At 42.8% G+C, this 27,944-nt stretch overlaps 1 protein-coding gene across 7 annotated transcripts in view; it reads left to right on the top strand.

The window, feature by feature from the left end:
• The window catches only part of SACS (sacsin molecular chaperone), a 244,919-nt gene that overhangs the window by 104,601 nt on the left and 112,374 nt on the right, over positions 1 to 27,944 (top strand). For 4 of the 7 annotated variants that reach the window (XM_054015427.1, XM_054015434.1, XM_054015431.1 and 1 more), the window contains exons 1-2: positions 5,394 to 5,599; positions 21,552 to 21,649. The gene's annotated coding sequence lies outside the window, so the exon portion shown is untranslated. Of the gene's footprint in view, positions 1 to 5,393; positions 5,600 to 19,360; positions 19,461 to 21,551; positions 21,650 to 27,944 lie in introns of those variants that run through there. The other 3 variants (XM_054015429.1, XM_054015430.1, XM_054015428.1) reach the window with 3 other exon arrangements.

The raw sequence follows: 27,944 nt of genomic DNA on the forward strand, positions 1-27,944 counted from the left end.
GGGCATGAGCTTTCGTGAGTAAAAACCTCACTTCTTCGGATGCATAGAGTGAAAGTTACAGATGCAGGCATTATATACTGACACATGGAGAGCAGGGAGTTACTTCACAAGTGGAGAACCAGTGTTGACAGGGCCAATTCAATCAGGGTGGATGTAGTCCACTCCCAATAATAGATGAGGAGGTGTCAATTCCAGGAGAGGAAAAGCTGCTTCTGTAGTGAGCCAGCCACTCCCAGTCCCTATTCAAGCCCAGATTAATGGTGTTGAATTTGCAAATGAATTTTAGTTCTGCTGTTTCTCTTTGAAGTCTGTTTCTAAAGTTTTTTTGTTCAATGATAGTGACTTTTAAATCTGTAATAGAATGACCAGGGAGATTGAAGTGTTCACTTACTGGCTTGTGTATGTTACCATTCCTCATGTCTGATTTGTGTCCATTTATTCTTTTGCGGAGGGACTGTCCGGTTTGGCCAATGTACATGGCAGAGGGGCATTGCTGGCACATGATAGCATATATGACATTAGTGGATGTGCAGGTGAATGAGCCCCTGATGGTGTGGCTGATGTGGTTGGGTCCTCTGATGCTGTTGCCAGAGTAGATATGGGGACAGAGTAGGCAACGAGGTTTGCTACAGGGATAGGTTCCTGGGTTGGTGTTTCTGTGGTGTGATGTGTAGTTGCTAGTGAGTATTTGCTTCAGGTTGGGGGGTTGTCTGTAAGCGAGGACTGGCCTGCCTCCCAAGGTCTGTGAGAGTGAGGGATCATTTTCCAGGATAGGTTGTAGATCGTGGATAATGCGCTGGAGGGGTTTTAGCTGGGGGCTGTATGTGATGGCCAGTGGTGTTCTGTTATTGTCCTTGTTGGGCCTGTCCTGTAGTAGGTGATTTCTGGGTACCCGTCTTGCTCTGTCAATCTGTTTCCTCACTTCCCCAGGTGGGTATTTTAGTTTTACGAATGCTTGATAAAGATCTTGTAGGTGTTTGTCTCTGGATTATCTGGCTATTTGGACTCTCTCCTCAGACCCTATGCTACCAGCACTCCCAGCTATCTTTGAGGTTTTTGTAGATACAGACTAACACGGCTACCCCCTGATACTTGAAACAAAAAGTTGTCCCCAACACATTCCAAGGACGTATTGTGCATTTTGTGTTTTGCTGTATTACTTTTCCAACAGATATCTAGGTAGTTAAAGTTCCCCATACTACCAGGTGTTGTGTATTGGATATTTCTGTTGTGCTAGAAATGACTCCTCCTCCTCCTCCTCCTGATTTGGGGGTCCTAGTAGACCCCTACCATGATGTGGTCCTCCATTTCCCCGCTTCTATCTTCTATCTTTCAACTGATCTGCCTCTCACCTCCTTCTGGACCCCAGAACAAGTGTATGTATTCTTGATATACTGTGCAACACCAACACCTCTTCCTTTTTTTCCCTGCCTATCCTTCCTGAGCAAGTTATCTTCCTGTAAACCAATGTTCCAGTTCTGGGATTATCCCACCAAGTCTCAGTATGCCAATTGAGACATAATTTTGTTTGCGTATTAAGAATTATAGTTTTTTCTGTTTATTCCCCATACTCCTTGCATTTGTATAGACATCAGAGATATTGAGCAGATTGCCACAGTGTTTTCCCTTTTGTTGCTCCTTTGATCCTATTGTAATTTTCCATATATAAGAATATATCCATTCTTAATATAAGAAATTAATTTGGACTGTCAACAATTCTGTTTGCCGTTCAAAATGTTAGTAACTAATTGGTTGAAAATGTATTTATCTCAAAGTAAGACACTAAATCAGAGGTGGGCAAACTACGGCCCGTGGGCCACATCCAGCCTGCTGAACCCTTCAGCCTGGCCCCTGAGCTTCTGGCCCGGGAGGCTTGCCCCCAGCCTCTTCCCTGCTGTACCCCCTCCCCCGCAGCCTCAGCTCACTGCGCCTCCGGCACAATGCTCTGGGCAGCCAGGCAGCACAGCTGTAGAGCTGCAGCCTTACCCGGTGCTCTGGGTGGCATGGCTGTAGCGCCGCCAGCCACCGGTGCTCCAGGCAGCGTGGTAAGAGGGCAGGGGAGTTCAGGTTGGTGGTCAGGAGGTGGGGGTGTGGATAGGGGTCAGGGCGGTCAGAGGGCGGGGAACAGGAGTGGTTGAATGGGGGTGGGAGTCCCGGGGGGACAGTCAGGAAGGAGGGGGGGTGTTGGATTGGGTGGTGGGGGACAGTCAGGGACGGGGAGCCTGGGGGCGGTCAGGGGACAGGGAGCAGGGGGTGGTGGATGGGGCAGGAGTCCCGGGGGGGGGGCATCAGGGGACAGGGAACAGGGGGGATTGGATGGGGTAGGAGTCTCGGTGGGGGCTGCCAGGGGGCAAGAAAAAGGGGGGTTGGATAGGGGTTGGGGGCTGGGCCACGCCTGGCTGTTTGGGGAGGCACAGCCTCCTCTAACTGGCCCTCCATTCAATTTTGGAAACCCGATGTGGCCCTCAGGCCAAAAATTTTGCCTGCCCCTGCACTAAATCTTAACTATCATACAGTTCACTGGTGTAACAGGTTTTAAATTATGATTAAGGTTGAGGTTGCAAAGAGAGTCTCTTTATAAGCCCTAATTTTGTGTCCTGTAACTTTGGAAAAGAGAAAATTGGTTTGGTTTCCTTTTTTCCCCTGCCAATCCTTCCTTGCAAGCTATCCCCCTGCAAACCTATACTCCAGTCATGACATTTATTCCACCAAGTCTTAATGATGCCAGTTAAGGCATAATGTAGTTGATGTAGTAAAATTTCCAGTTCTTCCTGTTTATTCCCCATGCTCTTTACACAAATGCAACGACACCTAACATGTTGAGCAGATCCTACCACTGTTTTCCCTCTTGTTGCTCCTGTGACTCTCTTTTAATTTTGTGTCCCTCCCTTTCCACCACAACACAGAGCTCTCTGTTATAGTTGCCTCTCTTTATACATCCCTTTAGGTTTTTGTCACCTGCCTCCTTTGAATCACGTTGAAAGCCTTCCTCATTAAGTTGTGAGTTGGTGTCCAAAGATGCTGTTGTTCCTCTTGTTCAGATGGGCCCCATCTCTCCCCAGCAGTCCTCCTTCCTGGAACAGCATCTCATGGTCATGGAGGCCAAAGCCTTCCTGTCAATACCTTCTGTTCAGTCATGCATTCATCTGCATTCTGTCTGGGCCCTTACCCTCAGTGAGGAGACCGGACGAGAATATATCCTAGTTCTTCCAAAGTTACACTAACTTTCAGCAAAAGAAATCAGCCTCCCAGCTTGGGCAAGAGACAAGCATCAGAATTTTTTAATAGCAGCGGTAGGGTCATAGTGAAGATCAGGAGCACTATGACATTGACATCTACCATCACTAGTAAGCTCCAATGACACTGTCAGTATGGTTTTTTCACTGTCACAGGTGTTAGTCTGTTTAAAAAAAAAAAAAAGGCTATTCGGTTCTCCTACAGTACAACCTTTAGCCACATAAAACAATAGAGAGGGGCCACAGTTCTCTATATGCAGGTAGGAATTCTAAGTCCCAAACTGTAGGCCAGGCTCCTGTGATCCTGACAAGTACCCTTGCCATCTTGGAAAAGAAGAACCAAACTCAGGACACAAATGATAATCAAGTTTAATACTTAGGTTTACGATAGCCATGATTTAATCAACATAAGAAATTCCTCTAAATAATAATCTGAAGAGTACGAAAGCACATACAATTCTTAAGTGAGAAAGCTAAGAGTGGAATAGCAAGGAGGTTCACAAAAGCTACTATGAAGAGAGAAATTTTCATGATTTGAAAAAATCCCACTGAAAACCTGTGCTTTTTATAGAGTAAGCATTGTCAGACACAATAGAATTGTGCAAGCATAAAACAGACAGAGAGAAATGCAAAAAGTGAACAAGTGAACAAACAGCATAAAAGGTGAAAAGTAATTTTGATTTTTTAAAAAAAAATCTTTACTATCTGATCTAGGGTGACCAGACATCCCGATTTTATCGGGACTGTCCTGATATTTCCTTGTTTGTCCCGCGTCCCGACCAATGTTAGCTCAGGACACTGGACAAACAAGCAAATACTCCGGAGCCTGGAAGTGCCCGCCCCCCTCCCCCGCCCCGACTCTGCCCCCTCCTTCCCCCATTGGCTCCCTCCCCGAATCCCTGCCTCTTCCCCAGGCTCACCGTTCCTCCTCCGTCCACAAGTGCTGGAGGTTGGCCCTGGAGACGCAGGGGGAGTGCGGGGCTGGGGTGAGTGAGAATCCGGCCTGGCCCCAGTGCAGGCAGGACTCAGTCAGGCGGTAGGGAGAGTAGGGGGGTGGCCTGCGGGGCCAGGCGTCGGCTGTTCTCTCCCCCCCGGGCAGCGGGACTCGGGAGCAGCCGCTGCTGCAACTCCCACTGCCGCGGGGGGAGGAAGCGGCCAATGGCCAAGCTCGGCGGCTCTGGTGCCCGGGCCCGAAGCCCCCAAGGCCGGGCCTGTTGCGGGGACCCAGCAGCACGCACGCTGCGCCCAGCCCCTGGCCAGTCGCGTCTGGGCTGCTGCCCAGTTGGTGGTATCCTGCGATGGCCCCGGAGTGGGGGCAGCAGGCCCCAGCCCTCCCGTCCCGCTCGGGACCCTTGGGAACGAACGGGGCTGAGCTGCCAATGCCTCCGCCCCGGGGCCATCGCGGGATAGCACCAGCTGGGCAGCAGCCCAGACGCGACTGACCAGGGGCTGGGCGCAGCGTGCGTGCTGCTGGGTCCCCGAAGCAGGCCCGGGCTCGGGGGGTTCGGGCCTGGGCGCCAGAGCCGCAGCTGCCGAGCTTGGCCATCGGCCGCTTCCTCCCCCCGCGGCAATGGGAGCTGCAGCAGCGGCTGCTCCCGAGTCCCGCTGCCCAGGGTGGGGGAGAACAGCCGCCGCCTGGCCCCGCAGGCCACCCCCCTACTCTCCCTACCGCCCGACTGAGTCCTGCCTGTGCTCGGGGCCAGGCCGGACTCTCACTCACCCTGGCCCCGCGCTTCCCCTGCGTCTCCCGGGCCTCCCTCCAGCGCTTGTGGAAGGGGTGGGGGGAGGGTTTTTTTGCCCTGAACCCTCCCGCCACGTGCCCTTTTCTCCCCCCTCCCCCCGCATCCCAATATTTGACTTGGGTGATCTGGTCACCCTAATCTGATCAGTTAATGCAAATGGAGATATTTTAAATAGAACTTCTGTCTTGACAGTGATATTTAAAAATATTAAATTTTGATATGACATCCTCACTTTGTATTTTACTTTAGGCAACATATAATCTAAAAAACCCCCAAACTGACATTTTTCTGTGCTGTTGAAATCTGAGACTAGTCAGGACCATATCTCTTTAAAAAAAAAAAAAAAAGAGCAAGAGAGCGAGAGCTGGCAGGGCAGAGCTAAAGCCTCTGCTGCATTAAACTTGTTTGGCTGCATTGAGGCTGCAGCAGTGGTCACGCATTATGCTGAAATCTGCTGATTTTACAAAAGGGGGAAGAGGGACAAGATTGTTTTGAGTCCAGATGCTGTCAAACACCAGCAACCAATGGAAGAATTGGCACAATGAACAGGCCAGTATGTGAAAGCAGTTTATGAAGAAATAGCTAAATACAGTGGTTTGTCCTGTCTGATCATCTGATGCTGTAAGTACTAGCATGATATAGGATTGCTCAGTCACTGGAGTTGTTCATGTGAGATGTTTTATGAGTATCATGATATTATTAGCATTCATTGTGGCAGAAACCATAGGCTTTGACATATTTAATAGAGTATTTAGATGAGTGCCTATTGTCTATGTTGTCTACAGAATTTCTGGGTGACTCATAAGCTGCAGTGCGCTAGCGGTGTGGATGGAACAAGGATTTGCACATTAGCTTGCCTCTCCGTTTCATAGCTATGTGTCTTTGTTGCACTGTATTGTGAGAAATGTTATTGCTGCAGTACTAAGCATGTAAAGAGGCCTGTTTCTGAATTTGATCAGCAGCCCTTGAATGCTGGGTTTTGTGGGGCATTCTTTGTTTGACATTACTACGGCTGACTTAATTTAAAAAAAAAAAAAACCTAAAAATACTACTTACTCCAACGTACTTGATGCTAGATGCTGTAGTTTGAGCAAGCTTTGCAGTAAGTAATTTTTCATATGTATGTATTTGTAATGGGGTTGCAAGATACCGTTAACTTTGCAGTTTGTGAGAGTGGTTCTCTATAAAGCGTGTCAATTATGATTTACTTAGAAAAGGAATGAGCACTTTCCTATGTTTTCCTATGTTCTGACATAAAGTAGATATATGTATTTCAAATGAAAGTACTTGTTCATGTGGAAATTCCACATCTTGTTCTTTGGCAGTTGATTTAATGCTTGTCTTCTGTGCATGCTCTAATGATCTGATGTAGTCTTGGTAACAAATTAAAAAAATATAGTTAACACAAGTTCCCTGCACTGTGTATATGAGCAGATTACTCAGCAATGAAGTAAAAAATTTGCATAGCTAAACTATTCATGCCAACAGAGCAAAGAACTAATGTACATTTTTATCATTATTTTGAAAGTATTTTAATTTTGCTTTCATCTGTCAAGCTACGGGCCTATACTTACAGTATCATCACAGTGATAAATTGTGAAACAAAGGTTAGCATCCCTGTATTAATAAATCCATATACTGTCTTATGTGGTACAGTGAAGTTAATCCTATCCTGCTCCTGCTGAAATCAATGAGAAATCTCCCATTGGCTTCAGTGGGAGCAAAAGAAGGTCTAACTGTTCATAGCGTTAGATTGTGCAGGGCCCTACAAGAGGACACAAAGGGGAGGGAGCAGTGGCACAGGGAACCTTTCTTTTGTGCACCTGTGTGTGGACCTAGCACAATACCTGTTCTGAATTTAGGGTCTAAGTTCTGCTCCCAGCACCTGCCTGCTACAGCACTAGCCACTTCAGAGGAAACAGGTAAGGCAGAGCTATGGCCCTGATCCTCCCACATGCTGGGAAGTCCAAGCTGAACTCTTTGAAAGGTTGTTGCTACAGCTGCCATCCCCCTATGCTCTGAGGCAGTGCAGCTCCAGGAGCCCAGCCAATGGGAACTATGGGAAGCGGCGTAGGCCGCAGGAACGTGCTGGCCACCGCTTCCTGCAGCTCCCATTGGCCGGGAACAGCGAACCAGGCCACTGGGAGCTGTGGGCAGCTGTGCCTGAGGACGGTCAATGTAAACAAACTGTCTCGTGGCCTGCCAGCGGATTACCCTGATGGGCCACAGGTTGCCCACCACTGATCTAGTCTGATCATATTGCAGGCCACACAACCTTGCCCATCGCTTCTATAATAGCCTCTGGCTGAGTTACTGAAGTCCTCAAATCATGATTTAAAGACTTCCAGTTACAGAGAATCAACCATTTACACTAGTTTAAACCTGCAAGTGACCCGTGCTCCATGCTGCAAAGGAAGACAACCCCTCCCAGGGTCTTTGCCAATCTGACCTGGGGGATAATTCTTTCCTGACCTCAAATATGGAAGTCAGTTGGACCCTTAGCATTTCGGCAAGACCTAACAGCCAAATACCTGGGAAAGAATTCTCTGTAGTAACTCAGAGACCTCCCCATCTAGCATCCCATCACTGTTGGGGATATTTGCTGCTATCAGTCGCAGATTGGCAACATATCATTGTAGGCAGTTTCATCATACTATCCCCTCCATAAACTTATCAAGCTCAGTCTTGAAGCCAGTTAGGCTTTTTGTCCCCATGGCTCCCCTTGGAAGGCTGTTCCAGAACTTCATTCTTCCGATAGTTAGAAACCTTTCTGTAATTTTAAGCCTAAATTTGCTGATGGCCAGTTTATATCCACTTGTTCTTCTGTCAACACTGGCGCTTAACTTAAATATCTCCTCTTCCTCCCTGGTATTTATCTCACTGATGTGTTTAAAGAGAGCAATCATATCTCCCCACAGCCTTTGTTTGGTTAGGCTAAACAAGCCAAGCTCTTTGAGTCTCCTCTCATTAGGTCAGTTTTCCATTCCTCTGATCATCCTAGTAGTCCTTCTCTGCACCTGTTCCTGTTTGAATTAATCAACATGAACCAAATGTTTCTTCAAAATCCTAACAGCTAGAGACTTACTTTTTTGTTTTTTAATGTAAGCTGAGATTCTTGAGAACATGATAGTAGGTTCAGAGAAGCGCTGGTATGTTGGCTGGGCATGCATCAGCTGTTTCTGATCCCTCTCTATATAATCATTCAGTGAAAGAAATCAGTAACCGTGGGGAAATCTACAGATAAATATTGGCGGAAAAGTGGTAGTACTCTGCTCCTAAGCTTCACTTGTCATATCTACAACTTGTACTTTCCGCTTGGTATGCCTATGCAAACCTTACAATTCCCTCACTCTTTTCATCCCGTTGCCTTCCTCCCAACCCTGCTGGTCTCTGACCCATCACCCTCTATCTTCCCTTCCTTGGTTCACTCTACCCCAGGGCCCTGGACATCCCTCAGCATCCCTCCAGCGGTACTGGCAGCTCCTCATATTTCTCTTATCCCATCAGGATGGATTCTGAAGCACTCTGTTTTAGACACTCCATTCCTTTCTCTGGCCCTAATTAAGCAAATACTTAAGTGTTTTGCTGGCCCTAATTAAGCAAACACTTAAGTGTTTTGCTGAACTTCAATCATGCGCTTAATTAAGTCTGTATCTATTCAGCAACACGTGCTTAAGTACGTTGCTTCATAGTGATGAACTTAAGCATGGGCTTTAATGCTTTGCTGAACTGGTGCCTCTGTGTACAGTGGAGACAACAATACTTTCAGAAGTACATCAGGACCTAATTCCACACTGGACGAGCAACACAAGGTGCTCCCCACTCTTTAGGGTGAATCAGAATAGTACTTTGCCCAACCACAAATAAGTAAGAATGCCATTCTGACTTTTTTACCTTCCTGAGCTTCAGCCACACAGACTTTGGTGTGAAAGAAAACTTTTGCCTTTATTTAGTAAGAGCAAATATTGTCCCAATCCTGTGTCATCCAGTGTCTAAGCCCAACTGAGGTTGACAGTCCGCTGATCTAATATGTCACATGATGTCCTCCAATATTTAGGCATAAAGTATTTTTCGCCTGATCTTAGCTGTGTTTGTTATCTCATAATCTAAACATTTCTTTGTGAATCAGTATGAGTCATCTGATGTTTTATATAATGTACATACATAGATTTCATAAAAACAAGGTAAGTGGATTGGAAGCCCCATCACTTGGGGCATCTACAATTACTTTGGATAGTATGCTTTAGGGAACATCCTCTCTTGCAGGAAAATTGCATACCTTACCTAATAGGACTTTCTTTTATTTCTTACTTCTGTGTTACTATGAAGACTAAACAATTTCTGTTGGTTTTACATTAGTCATTACAAAGATGATGCCAGACAAATTGCCCTTCTCTTTTTTGTGTGTAAGATACAATATGCAAAATGGCTCATTTTTCAAATGCATTAGTATAGTAAGTGGAGGGCACAGAGGCTATTTTGTGTGAACATAATGGAGCAAACAGAATTGCACAGAGTTTCTTATAATGGAATGACTCCCAGGGGATACCCTCTGTCTTCCTCCTCCCCATCTCCACCTCCCAGATACCCATCACGATTTGGGAGTATATTATTTAGACAAGCAGCAATAACAATAGCATTTGAAAGCTTTGTGAATGGAATATTGAGAATACAGTAATAGAAAGTACTATATATTTTGGTTATTCTGAAATCTATAAAACATAAAAGGATAAACAGAATATCTTCACAGTTTTTCTGTGTTTTCCTCACCATCCATCATAATTACTCTGGAAACTGGAAACTCTAAACTGAAGTTACTTTCCTTACTAATTTCTCATTTATGTTTAAAATATTTCCTTCTCATTGCAAGATCTGTAGAGACCTTTGTTATAACTTTTTTCATTAATAATCTTTTGTACTTATAAATCACTTATCAAAGGATCTCAAAGCACTTCACAGACACTAAAGAATTAAGCTTATAATACTCTATCAGTTAATCTAATTGTTATTAACAGGTAATATTACTGTTTCACAGGCAGAGTGATCCTTGCCCAACAATTCAACCATATTTCTTCCAGTGCTAGGCTATTGTCATTTTTTTCATTAGAATAGAAGCACTGAAATATTTGTTTGGAAAAAATATATAGAATCACAAATATGTTACAAGACAGTATAAGAATAAAAAAAAGAGGTCAAATTGTGGGCATACCAATCTTGGCAGAGTCCCTTTAAGAATTTTTCTTATGCCACATGGAGCACAGTTGTTATCATTAACACCATCTGTTACATATGCTGGATTTCATGTACATCATATTTATTTATAGCATAGACCAAGGAACTGAATATTCTCATCTTTGCACAGTTTCTCTCTTTTAACTGTGTATGTTGGGTGCAGCCAAGTCTCTATATTAATCTCCTTGCTTTTACAATGTTTTGCCTTTCCAGAGCTAAATTTTCCACCATGCCGCATATCTCAATTTAGACACAAGACTCCCACATATAGAAGAGAGATTCACATAGTTAAATTCCCTAGCTAAAAGCATACTACCCATGGAATGTAAAATGCCCTACCATTTTCCTGCAATTGTGGCTGGCAAATGGCATAGAGACCCTATTTGGCAAACAATATCATTAGCCTTTTAAGAATAAATACTTAGCAATTATATATTATTTTTTGAGTCCAATACTGCTCAGATACTCAGGGTTAACCTGAAGCAACTCCACAGAAAGCAGTTGAGTCACTCCATATTTATTGTAATCGAAAGTTCAGTTTGACTCTACATATTTAAAGCACTTAAGAAATATTTATAAAAATCTTCACAATTCCATTTGGGGGTAGGTAAACAAACCCTTTCAAAATCCATTGGAGCTGTGCTTGCTGTAGAGTTTGGTTCCACCTATATTGGAATAAAGTTTATTTGCTGCAGAGGTCCAAAAATCCGTTGTGCCCTACAGTTGCAGAGCATCTTATAAGAGAGAAGGGGAACGTGAGAAAACTAGTGCCCCATTTCCATACTTAGTTCTTTTCTATCACAAATCTGTCTTTCCCCACCACTGGAGCTACGCAGCCTGCAGGAATTTCTGAACGTCTATAACAACAGTAATAAACTTGGCTATTATATAGTGACTACTGTATGTGGTTCCAAGGAGAGAGGGACAGAACCCAGCCAGCCCATGCGGTATGTAATTCTCTTTCTTTCATTTTTTAAAGTGACCTTGTATGGGCAGTTAAGGACTCCTCATCCCACATACTGGAGTGCAGTTGGGGTTCCCTCCTGATTTCCAGGTGCCTTTTTTTTTGTGGGAGGTAGGTTCTATCTGATCTAATGGGCCAGGGACTACCAAATTCTAAATACTCTATGCAAATTGCTTAACCTCTCCACCACAACTTTCTCCATGCTTAATTTACGGGGTGTTGTGAGGATGTAACACTTCACAGAGTTTAAGTGCTATAAGTATTTGTTTATTTCCCGCTTCCATGCTAACAGTCATTGAGCAGTAAGCCGAGATGTCTTTGAGTCATATGACTGTTTTTAAAATTCCCTTGCCAAATGAAGGAATGAACTCATCACCCTTATATTAGGACATGGGGCAGTGCACTAAGCTATCAATGCATTTCCTGTTGCCGTTCCCCAACAGTCAGATTGTTTGCCATATTTGACAATCAGGATCGGCTGTGGCTCTGTTATAGAAGGCCATGAAATGTGTACATGGGACATCTTTTGATTTAATGTATGTATTTATTTTTGATTTATTCAAATGTGTCCATCAGACTCTAGGCACATGAACACACAATATTTAAAAATATTACAAAATAAACCTCAGTTGACACAATGTCAATAACACAAACATTCTCTAACTCATAAAAGTGGAGACTATCCACGCCCCCGTTAGAGAAAGCCAGTGTGAATAGATAGTCTTTGTCTGATGGTCAACAAACTCAGTACAAACTACTTTTCTCACGTAGTCTCTAATGGTATATCAAACAGTAATCATAGAACTGGAAGGGACCTCAAGAGGTCATTTAATCCAGTCCCCTGCATTCATGGCAGGATTAAGTATTATCTAGACCATCCCTGACAGGTATTGATCTAATCTGCTCTTAATCTCCAATGATGGAGATTCCACCATCTCCCAAGGCAATTTATTCCAGTGCTTAACCATCCTGACAGTTAGGAAGTTTTTCCTAATGTCAAACCTAAACCACTCTTGCTGCAATTTAAGACCATTACTTGTCCTATCCTCAGAGGTTAAGGAGGATAATTTTTCTCCCTCTTCCTTGTAACAGCTTTTTATGTACATGAAAACTATTATCATGTCCCCTCTCAGTCTTCTCTTCTCCAGATTAAACAAACCCAATTTTTTGAATCTTCCCTCATAGATCTTATTTTCTAGCCCTTTAATCATTTTTGTTGCTCTTCTCTGGACTTTCTCCAGTTATTCCACATCTTTCCTGAAATGTGCCCAGAACTGGACACAATATTTCAGTTGAGGCCTAACTGTACAGAGTACAGTGGAAGAATTGCTTCTCATGTCTTGCTTACAACACTCCTGCTAATACATCCCAGAATGATGTTTGCTTTTTTTGCAGCAGTGTTATACTGTTGACTCATATTTAGCTTGTGATCCACTATGACCCCCAAGATCCCTTTCCACTGTACTCCTTCCTAGGCAGTCATTTCCCATTTTGTATGTGTGCAGCTGATTGTTCCTTCCTAAGGACAAAGGCATAGTATTCCACTTATTGAACTTCATCTTGTTTTCTTCAGACCATTTCTCTAGTTTGTCCAGATTATTTTGAATTTTAATCCTATCCTCCAAAGCACTTGCAACCCCTCCCAGCTTGGTGTCATCCACAAACTTTATAAGTGTACTCTCTATTCCATTAGGTAAATAATTAATGAAGATATTGAACAGAACTGATCCCTGCGGGACCCCACTCGATATGCCCTTGCAGCTTGACTGAACCCTGATAACTACGCTCTGGGAATAGAGAGGCTGGATGTGATAAAAGGTGTTGATATAATTGAGGTGTGTGTGTGGTGTCTATATCCTAAAAGGATGGTCACAACCTGTTCATCACATGGAGATGAGAAAATCAGTTCAGCAGGAGCAACAGGACCCCATAAGAAGGTGAGATGGTACAACAGAAACAAAGCATAGCAACATTCAGTAAACTGTTAACCAGGAGAGAATCATTATAATCATAAATTTCAATAAGGTAGCATAAGCCAAAAGAGTACAAACCAACATTTTACCATCCTGGAGATCAACCTTGTCTTCAGAGCCTAAGGCTGGAGTCTTGCCTTTTAGTCGTTCTTTCCCTTCTGTATGTCCCAGAAACCAAATGGAATTTCGTTCCCTGGAGCACATATGCAAAGGGAGGCAGGGTGGGAGGGGAAAGTGAAGCTCGACTTAACCCCTTGTTTACTGGGGACCAAGTAGTTTACAGACTTTTTATACTGCAATTTTAGTAACAAAAGGAGGGTAGATGTCAACCCCACCATCATAGGCGTGCGCAGCCCATTTCATTAGGGTGTGCACCCAGGGAGCCCCGCCCTAGCCCTGCCCCTGCCCTAGTCCCGCCCCCATCCACTCCCTCCTACTTTCCGCCCCCTGACTTCCCCCCTCAGAACCCCCAACCCCCCCTGATCCTTCTCCCCTGACTACCCCCTCCTGGGACCCCTGCCCCTAACTGCCCCCCCAGGACTCCACCTCCTACCTAAGCCTCCCTGTTCCTTGGCCCCTGACTGCCCCCCTAGTACCCTACCCCCTACCTGTCCCCTGACTGCCCTGACCCTTATCCACACCCCCGCCCCCAGACAGACCCCCGGGTCTCCCACGCCTATCCAACCGCCCCCAGACAGGGACCCCCAAAGCTCCTGACCCATACAACCCCCACTGCTCCCTGCCTGCCCCAACCCCTCTCCACACCCCCACCTCCTGACAGCCCCCCCAGAACTCCTGACTCATCCAAACCCCCAGCTCCTTGTCCCCTGACCACCCCCTCCAGAGACCACCCACCCTAACTGCCCTCCCCCAGGACCTTCCTTGCTCCCTGTCCCCTGACTCCTATCCACCCCCCGCCCCCTGACAGACCCTGGGACTCCTATGCCCCATCCAACCCCCCTGCTCCCTGATTGCCCCCTCCAGAGACCCCCCCGCCCCTAACCACCCCCTGGGATCCCACCCCCTATACAACCCACCCTACTCCTTGTCCCCTGACTGCCCACTAGGACCCTATCCCCTACCTGTCCCATGACTACCCCGACCCTTATCCACACCCCCGCCACCAGACAGACCCCCGGGACTCCCACACCTATCCAACTGCTCCCCACCCCTGACAGGACCCCCAGAACTCCCGACCCATACAGCCCTCCCTGCTTCCTGCCTTCCCCAACCCCTCTCCACACCCCCGCCTCCTGACAGCCCCCCCAGAACTCCTGACTCATCCAAACCCCCAGCTCCTTGTCCCCTGACCACCCCCTTCAGAGACCCCCCCCTCTAACTGCCCCCCAGGACTCTCCTTGCTCCCTGTCCCCTGACTGCCCTGACCCCTATCCACCCCCTGCCCCCTGACAGACCCCGGGACTCCCATGCCCCATCCAATTCCCCCCTGCTCCCTGTCTGCCCCCTCCAGAGGCCCCCCCACCCCTAACCACCCCCCCTAGGATCCCATCCCCTATCCAACCCACCCTGTCCCCTGACTGCCCCCACCCCTTATCCAAACCCCCTGGCCCCGGACCCTTTACCATGAGATGAGGCTCCTAGCCTCCCCGCGGAGCCAAACACTGCCCTGCGGGAGCGCACAGCCCCGGCTCCCAGAGCGCTGCGCGCGGCGGCACAGCTCCAGGGGAGTGGGGAGCATGTCTGCCTCACCACAGAGCCAAATGCTGCCCCATGGGAGTGCGCAGCCCTGGCCCCCAGAGCACTGCGCGGGCGGCAGCATGGCTCCAGGGGAAGGAGGAAGGCAGGGGAGGGGCCGGCGGCTTGCTGCGTTTGGCCAGGCGCTCCGGCCTGGGAGCGCGGACCCCGCGGCTTGCCACGCCGGAGAGTGGAGCCATTTGCCCACCCCTGCATTAGGGTGTGCCTGGGCACACCCGGCACACCCCATGCGCACGCCTATGCCCACCATCTCTAAATATTATTATTTCCTCTAGTTGCTTCTCCCAGCCAGCTAACATCACTTCTATCTTATCCAGATTGGGTTTCAGCCAACTATCCCTCATCCAAGCTCCAGTCATGGCCAGACACGAGGAAACCTAAATGTCTGCACCATTTAGACCTGATGTACCAGAGCTCAGTTTCATCAGCATACTATAGGCATTGCAACCATAATGGTTTCACTTTTTGCCTGGCAGCATCTCGTACACATTGAGCAGGAGGAGTGACAGGGTAGAACATTGCAGCTCCCCTGATATTTTACTTGACTCTTCTTACCATTGAAAAGAACAAAACTATTCAAGTATGACTATTTCTGTCTCTGCCAGGATTGACAGACTCCAGAAGTCAAGGGATGGAGATGTCAACATATATATTTACCTCATTGGGAGATCATTGACCAGTGAGACCAACACTGTCTCCATACCATATGCTGGCCTAAAACCAGAGTCAAAGGAGAGAAGAGAGGCAGAGGCCTCCAGGTGTTACCAAAGTTGTTACCCGCACACTCTAGAGCACCCACCCTTCCCCCATTCCTAAGGCTCAGGATGTCATCTTCAGGGGGCTTATGGGACCTATTACCAGTGAAAGAGCCTTAAACAGTAATATCCTTTACCTCTATTTATTAACAGTTACCAAACCAGAATGCACACGCTAAGCATACAATGCTCACCACTCCCAATAAGGCAGACAAACTTTTTCTGGCATTGACCACTGTCGGAAGACAGGATACTGGGCTAGATGGACCTTTGGTCTGACCCAGTATGGTTGTTCTTATGTTCTTGTGGCTATTCAGGATCAGGTCATCCAGGGACTCCAGCTTCTGTTCAATATAGTTGGCAGGGTGTTGAGGTCTGGCAGCTCTGATTGGGCTGTGTCCTGGAGTTGGTTGCCAGTTTATATCATGAAACTTGTCGTGCTTAACTATACCTTAACCAATCACTTTACTAAAGCATTACAAAATAATTCTTTGACCAATTCTAACATATTGTAAAACAGTTCTTTAACCAATCATACCCCATCTTAGCTGATTTAAATCTTGCAAAATTAGTTATGCAACAGACAGAAACAATCAAAGAAACAGATAGAAACCATACAGATAAACAATAGAGATGTAGAGACCATAAGGGTAAAACAATAAAGAAGTATAATCACAAAGTGAATAAAGTGATAAGCGATTCTTTGCCAGACAGAATGCTATCAAACAAAGTTTTCTTGAAACTTCTTAAGATTTCTTTATCTGGTGATGGTGAGTACTATTAGGACAGGAGCAACTTCTTAACAGCCCTATATTATATTAATTTGATTAATTTAGAGGGAATTTGAGGATGTGACATTCTGCTTCTTGGCATATAGTTGCTTGGCTGCTGTCCTAATGTGGCTGCAGAAAAAGGCCTCGGACCTTACAAAGTTGCCTTACCAAACAGCCTAGTAATCTTTATTTATGTATTTATTTTTAAAAGGCAAGCAGCTCTAGCCACTGTCATTGGAGAGAGGACAAGAGATGCCTTCTTGACCACAGGTCTGATTATCAGCACCTCTTAAAGGAGTGAGAACTTCCCCTCTGTAAAGGAAGCATTGGTGATGTCTTATGCTAACACCTCTGGTTTCCTTATTAGTCTCCTTACCAGTTGACAATTCTAGATTGTAGGTTGTAGCCTAAAGTTCTCAGAACATATCCATAAACTTAGTGAGTGGCCAAAACTCAAATATAGAAGAAATTGTATTTGTTTCTTTCAGACATCAGTCTAGCTACCAATATAGTCTGCATCCAAGTTATCATGTAGGCAAAGCAGTTGGGAAAACTCCATGCTCTGAAAAAAGAACAGGAGTACTTGTGGCACCTTAGAGACTAACAAATTTATTAGAGCATAAGCTTTCGTGGACTACAGCCCACTTCTTCGGTTGCAAAGCTTATGCTCTAATAAATTTGTTAGTCTCTAAGGTGCCACAAGTACTCCTGTTCTTTTTGCGGATGCAGAATAACACAGCTGCTACTCTGAAACCTGTCCATGCTCTGAGAAACACTCAACTTAGTATCTGAGAAAAGACCATGTGGAAAAGTTCTGTTGTTTGGGACTTTACAGATGCTGAGGTGGAGGGAAAAACCTCTTTGATGCTATCATACCACAGCCTAATAATTTTTTAAAAATGAGCTGTCTTCATGACACACACATCTTAATTTAGAGCAAAATTTCTGCCAGCAGCACCTTAATCTCCCTCCTTCTGCGGATCTGTGAGAGATAACATCTGTGTACTGAGGTGAGCTATGAGGGAGATGCAATGGCAGGAGTATTTCAGGGTTACCATTTTGATAGTGTTAGAGAATTGTATTGTCATTCTTTCTCAGATACCTGGAACCCATCCTCTTTCACTAATCCATCAGGTGGACCATTAAAATTGCTCCTGTACTCTAACAGGAGCAAAGGTGAGCCTTGATTCAAAAAGAAGGAAATAATGGCCTCTCCATGACACATGAGAACTTCATTCCCTCTGCTCTTTTTAATCCCAATCCAAAAAAAGATCCACAGTGTGAACAGGTACATACATTGAACCAGAAACCTTCCTGAGGAGGTCCGTATAGAAGAAGGCACACTGAAGAACAGTTAAAACAAAACAAAAAATTAAAATCAAATTTTGAAGGGAAATTCAAGGGTTTTTTCAAACTGGGGAGAGGGACTAAAATGGATATTAAAGGGGAACAAGTTCTACACCGTGGCCCACCAGTGCATATTAATGAATACTAATACTGATGACTATAATGTTAATCATTGTAATCTAATCTCAGGCTTCAGGACTTCAGCTGGTCACCTGCAGAGGTCAAGAAGGAATTCTCCCTCCCCCTCTCCCCCGATGCACAATTGTAATCTATTTATTTATTTCCTTTTCTTACTCTGAAGCATCAGAGATCTTCCACAGCTGGAGATAGGATACCAGCTATGGTGGGCTGGTGTTCTGAGGTGTTACAGAAAATTCTGTATCTTAGATGCCTGGCTGGTGGGTCTTTCTCACATGCTCAGGGTCTAACTGAACACCAGATTTGGGGTTGGGAGGGAATTTCCCCCCAGGTCAGATTGGCAGGGATGTTGGGGGTTTTTGCCCTCTTCTGCTGTGTGGAGCCTGCATCACTTGCTGGGATCACCTGGGCATATTTTACCTAATAATTTCCAGCCACCACCGGGGCCTTTGGCATTGCTGAGACCTCAGTCTCTCCTGTCCTCTACCTTTTGGCACAAAAAAAGTTTCCTGAGAACTAAAATGCTTTAATTCAACTAGAGCAGCGGCTCTCAACCTTTCCAGACTACTGTACCCCTTTCAGGAGTCTGATTTGTCTTGTATACTCTCAAGTTTCACCTCACTTAAAAACTTATAAATTCATACATAAAAATTCAAACATGTCACAGCACACTATTACTGAAAAATTGCTTACTTTCTCATTTTTACCATATAATTATAAAATAAATCAATTGGAGTATAACTACTGTACTTACATTTCAGTGTATACTATACAGAGCAGTATAAATAAATCATTGTCTATGAAATGTTAGTTTGTACTGACTTTGCTATGTAGTCTGTTATAAAACTAGGCAAATATCTAGATGAGTTGATGTACCCCCTGGAAGACCTCTGAGTACCCCCAGGGGTACACATACCCCTGGTTGAGAACCACTAAACTAGAGTAATCAGGCTCAGTATATGAGTATTTGGATTAAATTTATGGTCTGTGATATGCAGGAAGTCAGACTACAGAATCTAATAGTCCCTTCTGTCCTTAAACTCTATGAAACTATATTATTACTTTATCCCTCATTTTAAAGATGAGGAAACAAAGACACAGAGATATTAAGTGATTTGCATAAGGTGACAGTGCAAGTCTGTGTCAAAGTAGGAAAAGAACCAAGATATTCCAACAGCCCAACATTACCGTGCCTCATTTCTTTTAAGGAAGTCAGTTCTTGAAGGACTTGAAAGGCATGTGAGTTCACATATTCAACCAGGATGTGACTAAGTAGGAGGTCTTAAATATAGCTAGAGCCTGCGCTTGAAATGGAAAAACTAAATAATTGTAAAAGTATTGTCTGCAATAACAATAGACTAAACATAAAGGATGCCTTTATTATTATTATTATTATTTATTATTATTTTATATATTATTATTGGGAAATGGATCACCTTGATAGGTAAGCAATCTCCCTAATAGAAGTATCTTTTCTACTTTAGGAAATATGTCTGCATACTCATCTGGACCATGTCACCATTGTATCTGAGAGCCTGAAACAAGTAACAAAATGTTTTGTAAATTTGTTCTGACTGTCGTGGGGTAGGTACCCCTGTCAGAGGGCTGCTGGGCTGTGGGGAAATTAAAATAGGGGTTTGGCGGCCCAAGTGGCCTAATCTCTAGCATCACCATAGCGGCCCTGGCTCCTTGGGCAGCATGGCCAGTGGCCTTCTCAGCCTACAGAGTGTGAATAACCTCTGCTGAACCAGTGTGGGGTAGGTACACCCCAGCACACAGACAATTTTACTTCAGTATATTCAGGACTGAATTCTTTGTTAATATGTTACAAACTGTAGGAGGTAAAACAGGATAATAAAGTCAGGTACCATTAAGTATCATTTCTTCAGATTTTATAGTAGCATAGTAGACCAAGGTAAGAAAATATACATTTGAAATGATATATTTAAAATAAATTTTATCTTAAATTTTATGGTAATTTTCTGCTCAATGCAGCTCAGGCACTTTTTTAGATGAAATGGCTTTACATAAAAAGATTTTGGTTTCACACATATGGAATCAATTCTGGATATTACCATTTATACATGTTCTTTTGTATAATACCTTGAAAAGTTCCATTATGTAAAATATTCTTATTGGAACTTCAACCAAAGGTAATATATGAAACAACCAATGTCTGAGGTTTCTGGTTTACCTTTTCAGAAAAGTTTTCACGGGAGTCAATTTTGATAGTTAAAAGTACTAATTTCTATATCCAAACAAAATCTAATAAAAAAAAAAAACCCAAACAAAACAAAACAAAAAAAGACCAAGATGGCATTTATAAAAGCATTAATTTACTCATTCATCGTGGGAGGTCAGGTTTTGATAGCACTTGATCAGTAACACTTTTCCCACCAGCCTTGCTTCATTTCGAGGTTATTAATAAAACCTGATGGTGGTGCTGTTGTGCAGAATTTTTTCTGTCAAACCATTTCTGGCTCCATTCTCCCTTCCATTCTAAAGCTAGGATATAGGTTCTTAGTGCAGTCTATTTAACACCATGTTCAAATAGTTGCATGTAGCAACATTCTCCTTTCCCTTTCCTTAGCTTTCTGGCAATTTGCAGAAGAGCTAAGGGAAAAACTTGGCAAGAAAAAAGACAGGCTAGCTAGATGATAGTACAGTGGTAAACCTCAAGCAAAGAAAGCACAGGTCTGTCCAGAAAAGATTGAATGTTTATTACAACATATTATAACAAAAGAATGATGTACTAGCCTGAGCATGCTGTACTCTATTTTTGGTTATCAATTAAAGTCTTTTGGGGGGTTTTCCCTTTAAATGAGCCTTTTCCAGCACACCTTCCTGGTAGTTGACCTGGCTCCAGCAACAGCCGGAGCTCCAGTGTTGTTCTTTTACCTCCGACGGTAGCAGGTTGTTACTATGTTCTTTTTCACTAGTAAGTATTTTGGCCCAGATCCACAAAGATATTTAGGCTCTTAACTGTTAGGAGCTTAAATATATTTGTGGATCTGGGCCTATGTTCCTTTTTCTATTGTCTGCCTTGGGGTGGCTTCTGCAGTAATGCTTTCTCTCATATCCTGGAAAGTGATACATGCTTATATATTATCAAGTGGATGATCTCGGATTATGACAGAGCAAACAAAAATAGAAAACTCATTCACTCAGAAATCTAGGTGCTCTTTATTCCCTTTTTCTTCTTCTCTCTTGCCACGCCCCTATTTGGCGTCGGCGACTTTTATAGCCTTCTTCCAAAACTCATGATTGTATGCCTGACTGTTGTGCAAATTGGTCTCTCTAAGGTCCACTGATATCCAGGTACCAAGTCTTTGGTCTCCTCCTGTAGTCGTCTTCCATCCAAGATCATGGGAAGGGCCATCTTATAAATATAACTCTTGGGTCTCTGCTGGACATGTCCATATCAATGTAGCCTAGCCTCCCTCAATTTAGCTTCAATTGGGGCAATTTGCATTAGGCTCCTCACAATTTCATGTTGTTTCCTATCATGGAGCGATCAACCATTTGACCATCTCATCAGCTACATCTCTGTGGTGGAGAACATTCTGATTTATTTTCTTGTGGTTGGCTAAGTCTCTGTTCCATACATTAGGATGAGTCAAATTATAGTTTTATACAATGTGCTTTTTAACTTTTATTGGCCTCTTTTTGTCATAGAAAACTGAAGTCAGCTCCTGTCGTTTGCACCAAGAAGCTTTAATACAATGCTGGACATCACACAGGAGGGCACCATTATCCTCAACAATTGATCCTAGGTATGTAAATTCTTACACTCTACTTAGCTCTTGCTGGTAATATCCTTGATGGTGGGTCCCTTCCCTTTGTTATCATAGCCTCAGTTTTACCAATGTTCACTCTAAGTCTCACCTGCTCAAAACTGTGTTGCCACTGTTCAAGGTTGGTTTGCAGAGTCTCACAATCTTATTCACATATCACTAAGTAATCGGCGGACAGCATATTCCAAGGCGGTTCCGTTTGTATATTTTCACTTATGTGTATGATGGAATTGCTGATTTTATGAGCATAAATTTGATCTAGTTGGGATTACTGAAACTTGGTGGGATGATTCACATTAGTGGAATGTTAAAATCAATCATTATAACCTATTTAGGAAGGATCAAGTGGGCAAAAGGGGTGGGAGGTGGCACTCTATGTCAAAAGTGGCATTACCTGTTTCTGAGTCACTGATAACTTGGAAGAAAGATGCTTATAGATCAATGTCCTAACACAGAAATCACAAGATGCAGCACTAGCTGGTTTCTGCTACATGCCACCAAATCATACTAGGAAACTGGATGACCAACTCATTATGCTATCTATAATATGTAGGATAAAAAGCTGTGTGATCATGAGGAATTTCTATTTGAGTGACATGCTGGAGGTCTCATGCTGCCAGCATTAAAACATCCTTGGAATTTCTAAACATTATCACTGACAATTTTCTAACTCTAAAAGTATTGCAGCTAACAAAGGGGAATTGTTTTTTAGACCTTATCCTAACAGATAAAGAGGAACTGATCACAGAACTAAAAATTAATGGTAGCTTAGGTACAAGTGATCATGACTTGATTACATTTACAGCAAGCAGAATAAAGTCCAGACCAGTTTTTTTTTATATATATATATATAATATACACACACACACTCTCTTTGTGCTTTAATAGGGCAATTTCACAAAGCTGAAAATAATTATGAGCCAAATCAGCTGGGAGGCAGAATTTAATCAGAAAAATGTGAATGATAATTGGGAATAATTTAGGAACACTTTACTAGATGCCCAAAAAACTACAATCCCACTATTGAAGAAGAAGACTGTAATGGTTAAAAAACTGAGGGGAAGCAAAGAAAGCTGTAAAAAATAAAATATATAACAAATGGAAGAGAGAGGAAGTTGATAGTAAAGAAGTTAGGAATTGTAAAAAATTAATATGGGAAGCCAAGAAACATACAGAGAAATCTATGACCAGCAGAGTTAAGGACAATAAGGAGTTTTAAAAATATCTTTGGAACAAAATGAATTCTGACAATAGCATTGGTCCATTACTAAATGGAAATGGTAGAATTATCAATAATAATTCTATTCTATATTTGGGAAAAAAACAGATGATATGGTCTCATTGTATGCTGATAACATTCTTTCCATTCCACTAGTACCTGTGGAGAATATTAAATAAAAGCTACTAAAGTTAGACATTTTAAAATCAGCAGGTCCAGATAACTTGCATCCTAGAGTTTTAAAGAGCTGGCTGAGGAGCTTGCTAGACAGTTCATGTAGCTTTTCAATAAGTCTTGGGGCACTAGGGAATTTCCAGAAGACTGAAAGAAAGCTAATGTTGTGCCAATTTTTAAAAAGGGTAAGCAGGATGACTCGGGTAATTATAGGCCTTTCAGCATGACATTCATCCCAGGCAAAATAATGGAGTAGTTGATATGGGACTTAGTTAATAAAGAATTAAATTAATGCAAATCAACATGTGTTTTTGGAAAGTAGGTTCCATCAAACTAACTTGATTTTTTGTTAACGAGAATACAAGTTTGGTTGATAAAGGTAATAATGTTGACATAATATACATAGACTTCTGTAAAGCATTTGACTTGGTACCACATAACATTTTGATTAAAAACAATAGAATGATATAAAATTAACATGGCACACAGTAAATGCATTAAAGATTGTCTAACTGATAGGTCTCAAAATATAACGGTAACTAGGGAATCATCACTGAGTGTGTGTGTTTGCAGCTGGATCCTGTAGGGATTGGTTCTTGGCCGTATGCTATTAAAAAAATTATCAATGACCTGAAAAATAACATAAAATCATCACTGACAAATTTGCAGATGACACAAAAATTGGGGGAATGTTAAATAATGAAGAAAACAGGTAACTGATTTCAGAGCAATCTGGATTGCTTGGTAAGCTGAGTACAAGCAAACAATATCCATTTTAATACAGGTAAACGCATACATCTACGAATAAAGAATGTAGGTCAGACTTACAGATGGGGGACTCTATGCTGGGAAGAAGTGCTTCTGAAAAAGATGTGGGGTTTCTGGTGAATATGAGCTCCCAGTGTGATGCTGTGGTGAAAAGAACTAATGTGATCCTGGGATGCATAAACAGGGGAAACTTAAGTAGGAGAAGAGAGGTTATTTTACCTCTGTATTTGACTAATGTGACCACTGCTGGTATACTGTGACCAGTTCTGTTGCCCACAATTTGAAGAAGGATGTTGATAAATTGGAGAGGGTTCAGAGAAGAGCCACAAGAATGATTAAAGGATTAGAAAACATGCCTTATAATGATCAAATAAAGGAGCTCAAACTATTTAGTTTAACAAAGAGAAGATTAAGGGGTGACTTGGTTACAGTCTATAAGTATTGGCACAGGGAACAAATATTTAATAATGGACTCTTCAGTCTAGCAGAGAAAGGTATAACTTGATCCAATGGCTGGAAGATGAAGCTAGACAAATTCAAATTGGAAATAAGGCATGCATTTTTAATGGTGAGTGTAATTAACTATTGGAACAATTTACCAAAGTTCATGGTGGAGTCTCCGTGACTGATAGTTTTAAAATGAAGCTTGGATGTTTTTCTAAAAGATATGCTCTAGGAATTATTTTTGGGAAGTTCTATGGTGTTAAGACAGACATGTCCTTCTGGCACGCCTCTCCGTCGCAAGCTCCAGAAAACCAATTCTCTTGTTATACAATCGTACACCTTCTCCAAGTCCACAGAGACCATGTAATTCTGTCTCTTTTCTCTTAACTTCTCCATGAGGATTTGTAGAGCAGTTTTCCTCCTTCCCATCATAAACCCATACTGACTCTTCTAAATTTCAGCTATGCCACTTAGATGCCTTTCAGTCATCTTCTTCCATGCTTTCATAGCATGTGATGTCAGCTTAACTGGGTGATAATTAGTGCACAGTTTAATATCTCCTTTATGTGCCTTCACTCCCTATAAATTGTAAATTAGTAACCTCTTTAGGAAGTGGTTTCAGAGTAGCCACATCCTTGAGCATGTTCACACCCTCTTAAGAAATACTTCCCTTTTTCTCCCTAACTGCAATATTGCAAATCCCTCGTGTCAGAATCATCTACTCCTCTTCAAGGTTTGCACTCCCATAATCTCTCTGGAAATATAAAATAAAATTGATAAGGAAACTTTTGCTTGACTTAACCCAAACCTACATTTCCTAAGAGTAAATACCGTCCTCTGTACTTGATCCAAACATCTTCTGTTAGAGGAGTAGTTTTGATCTGGTGTTTGGTCTCAGAAACATTTCTGTGAAGTACAGACTTAGAGCAGGTTTGAAATTAAAGTACTGCAGTGTTAATGTGCAATACATTTCTGTTCATCATATTCTGTTTATATAGAACTGTGGGGTTATTCTTAGCTTCTTCTATCAGGAATACAGATTGTCCCAATGGCTGAGGTTTAGTCCCCTTCTCCTTCTGGTCCTGGTCTTCTCAATGTGGCTCCTATTTAGTCATGTTTATTTATTTTAGTTGTATTCTTCCATGGAGCAATGATATCATCTGTAACCTTTGATGATAACATTATTCTTTCCTGATTGCTACTGGGACTTGCCATCTTTGTTGCAGTAATAATGAAAAGTATTTCACTGGGAATAATTAGAGTAATCCTGAAGTCAGTTAATTTAACACCTTTGAGGTAGAGGAAAGAGCAGGACTTTCACTTGTGGTATCCTCTGATGGTGAAGCATAAAAATGTATACAGAAAAGTCTGGAAAAACGTTACCCAAGATGAAAACATTGTTTCTGTGTGCTCACCTGCCTGTATTAACTCGTCTCGTCTTATACTTACATTATAAGATTTTTGGCACAGGAACTGTCTTTTTGTTAGCACAATGGGGTCCTAGTCTGTGACTGGGGTTGCTAGGTGCTACGCCAATACAAATAATAAAATCCACTAGTAAAACTTTGCCTATAGCCTCAGAGTTCTCCCTAAAATTTATTTTGGACCTGATCCTGCACTCTTTACTCAGGAGAAGAAAGTCAATGGGGCAAATTTTCTCACCCCACAATGGGTGCAGAAGTCCTGGGAGGCAGCGGTATTGGGAGTGAGAGCTCCAAACCTTGTTTTTCCTGGAGAATATGCTTCCATCCTCACTAGCTGAGGGAGGTTTGGTGAATTTGTGACTATATGGTCCAATGGCTGAACTCCCATGGAAATCACAGAGGTTGTTGCAGCCCTGAGACTGTAGTTGTCATATAATAATTTTACTGCTGTTTTGTGACCTAAGAGGAATTAATTCCAGTCTTACTCCCATACCAGTTCTGCTTGCTTACAAAAGATCAGCACTGGGGACAATAGGACTATAAGATCAGTCCTTTACCTTGTCAGAAATTTCTATGATAAATACTGGCATTTTTGCCTGCATTTTTCATATTTCATCAAAAGGCAGCAACTCCCGCTACACTGAATGCACTAAACAAAGTTTTTGCACTCTGGAAAAAATGCTAATTTGGGGTAGAAAAATGTTCAACTGGTCTCAGATGGGAAAATGAACAAGACTATAGTTTGGCTATAATTTTTTTTTAAATTCTTGGGTAATTTATTATTTAAATATTATAATTTTTGAAATTATCATGACAGATTGTGAAATAATATTTTCTTTATGAATAGCTATACAATATACAGTCACGTCCTCAACTAGCAACACTGATTTGCAGCAGCTGAGGATCTGGCCCACAAATTTCATTTGATTTTGCTGCCCCGACAATAAGCATATTAAGACTGTGACAATTCCCATTCCAGCACATTTTGCTTACTGGCATCTTATTGTATTACACCCTGTCAGACCTGTTTCAAGTTTCTGCCTGTGATTTATAGGACAATTATCTATGAAAAGCAAAATTCTGTACATTTGTACACTAGCTGCAGTAACCTTGACTGTGAATTCTCTTTGAAGCTAGCTGGCATGCTTTTTACAGTAAATCTTTAAATTGTACATCTTTCTACAAGTACTTTGATACCTGGGTACTCCATTTTGTAGTTAAATTTCTTTGTTTCTAATACAAAAGATTCACAGGTTGTATTTTTATAGTGTCATTCTTTATCCCATTTGTTTTGATGAAGGATGTACATTTAAAGTTACACATGTTTTGGTATATAACTAGTATTCGGATATCGGCCGGAGTCAGACACTTTGTAAGCAGTTACTATGCAAGCTTCTACACCCTGTTGTGCCTGAAACACAGTTGCTATTTCTGTAACTGAGCTGAAGATTCCAGTCTTTCTTTCTTTCTTTCTTTCTTTCTTTCTTTCTTTCTTTCTTTCTTGAAGACAATGGAGCTTCTCCATATTTATAATGGAGTAAATGAGATAACATGGCCCAGACAGTTTAAATAAGTTGCCAAAGGCCACACAAATTGATGTCAGAATAGAGACTAAAACTCTCTTGGCTTCTAGTCCTATGCTCTATCTGCTAGACCATGCTGCTTCTGTCATCTCATTGTTCAGTACTTATGTTCGCTAATCTTTACCTGTATTTTCTCTTTCAAAGATCTATTTTCCCCACACTCTCAGGCTCAATATCATGGTTAAGTACATGTTTTTAGCATGTGTCACAGTGGACACCATTTTTGCGGGTAAAACCTTCACACCACAATATGAAATCACTCTGGCTCAAATATGAGTTGCACAGTATCATTCAATGTACAATTTGCTGTTCAACCCTTTTTTGCTTTTGGGGAAATGTTATTAAATAAAACAATTGTGCTTTTCTCCCCTCCATACTGTGGGCCAGATCCTTCCCCGTTAGTGCTGCATGGAGATGTAGCTGGTCCTGGGTTACTGACCATGCCATAACTTGGAGTTTCCACTTTGTTGATGACAGATGCAGTTGCAGCCAAGGTTCCACATGAACTTACCTAATGGAGGCTGCTCAGTGGATGCTCTGAATATGCACATGCACCCGCCACCCTAGTCAAGCGGCTGACCTGGCTAGCACAACTCATCCTTTTAGCTGTACTGCCCCTTATTGCTATTCTATTTGAGGGCACACCACTGTGGACTTTTTCC

The sequence above is a fragment of the Malaclemys terrapin genome, chromosome 1 (genome assembly GCF_027887155.1).
Source record: "Malaclemys terrapin pileata isolate rMalTer1 chromosome 1, rMalTer1.hap1, whole genome shotgun sequence".
Lineage (NCBI taxonomy): Eukaryota > Metazoa > Chordata > Testudines > Emydidae > Malaclemys > Malaclemys terrapin.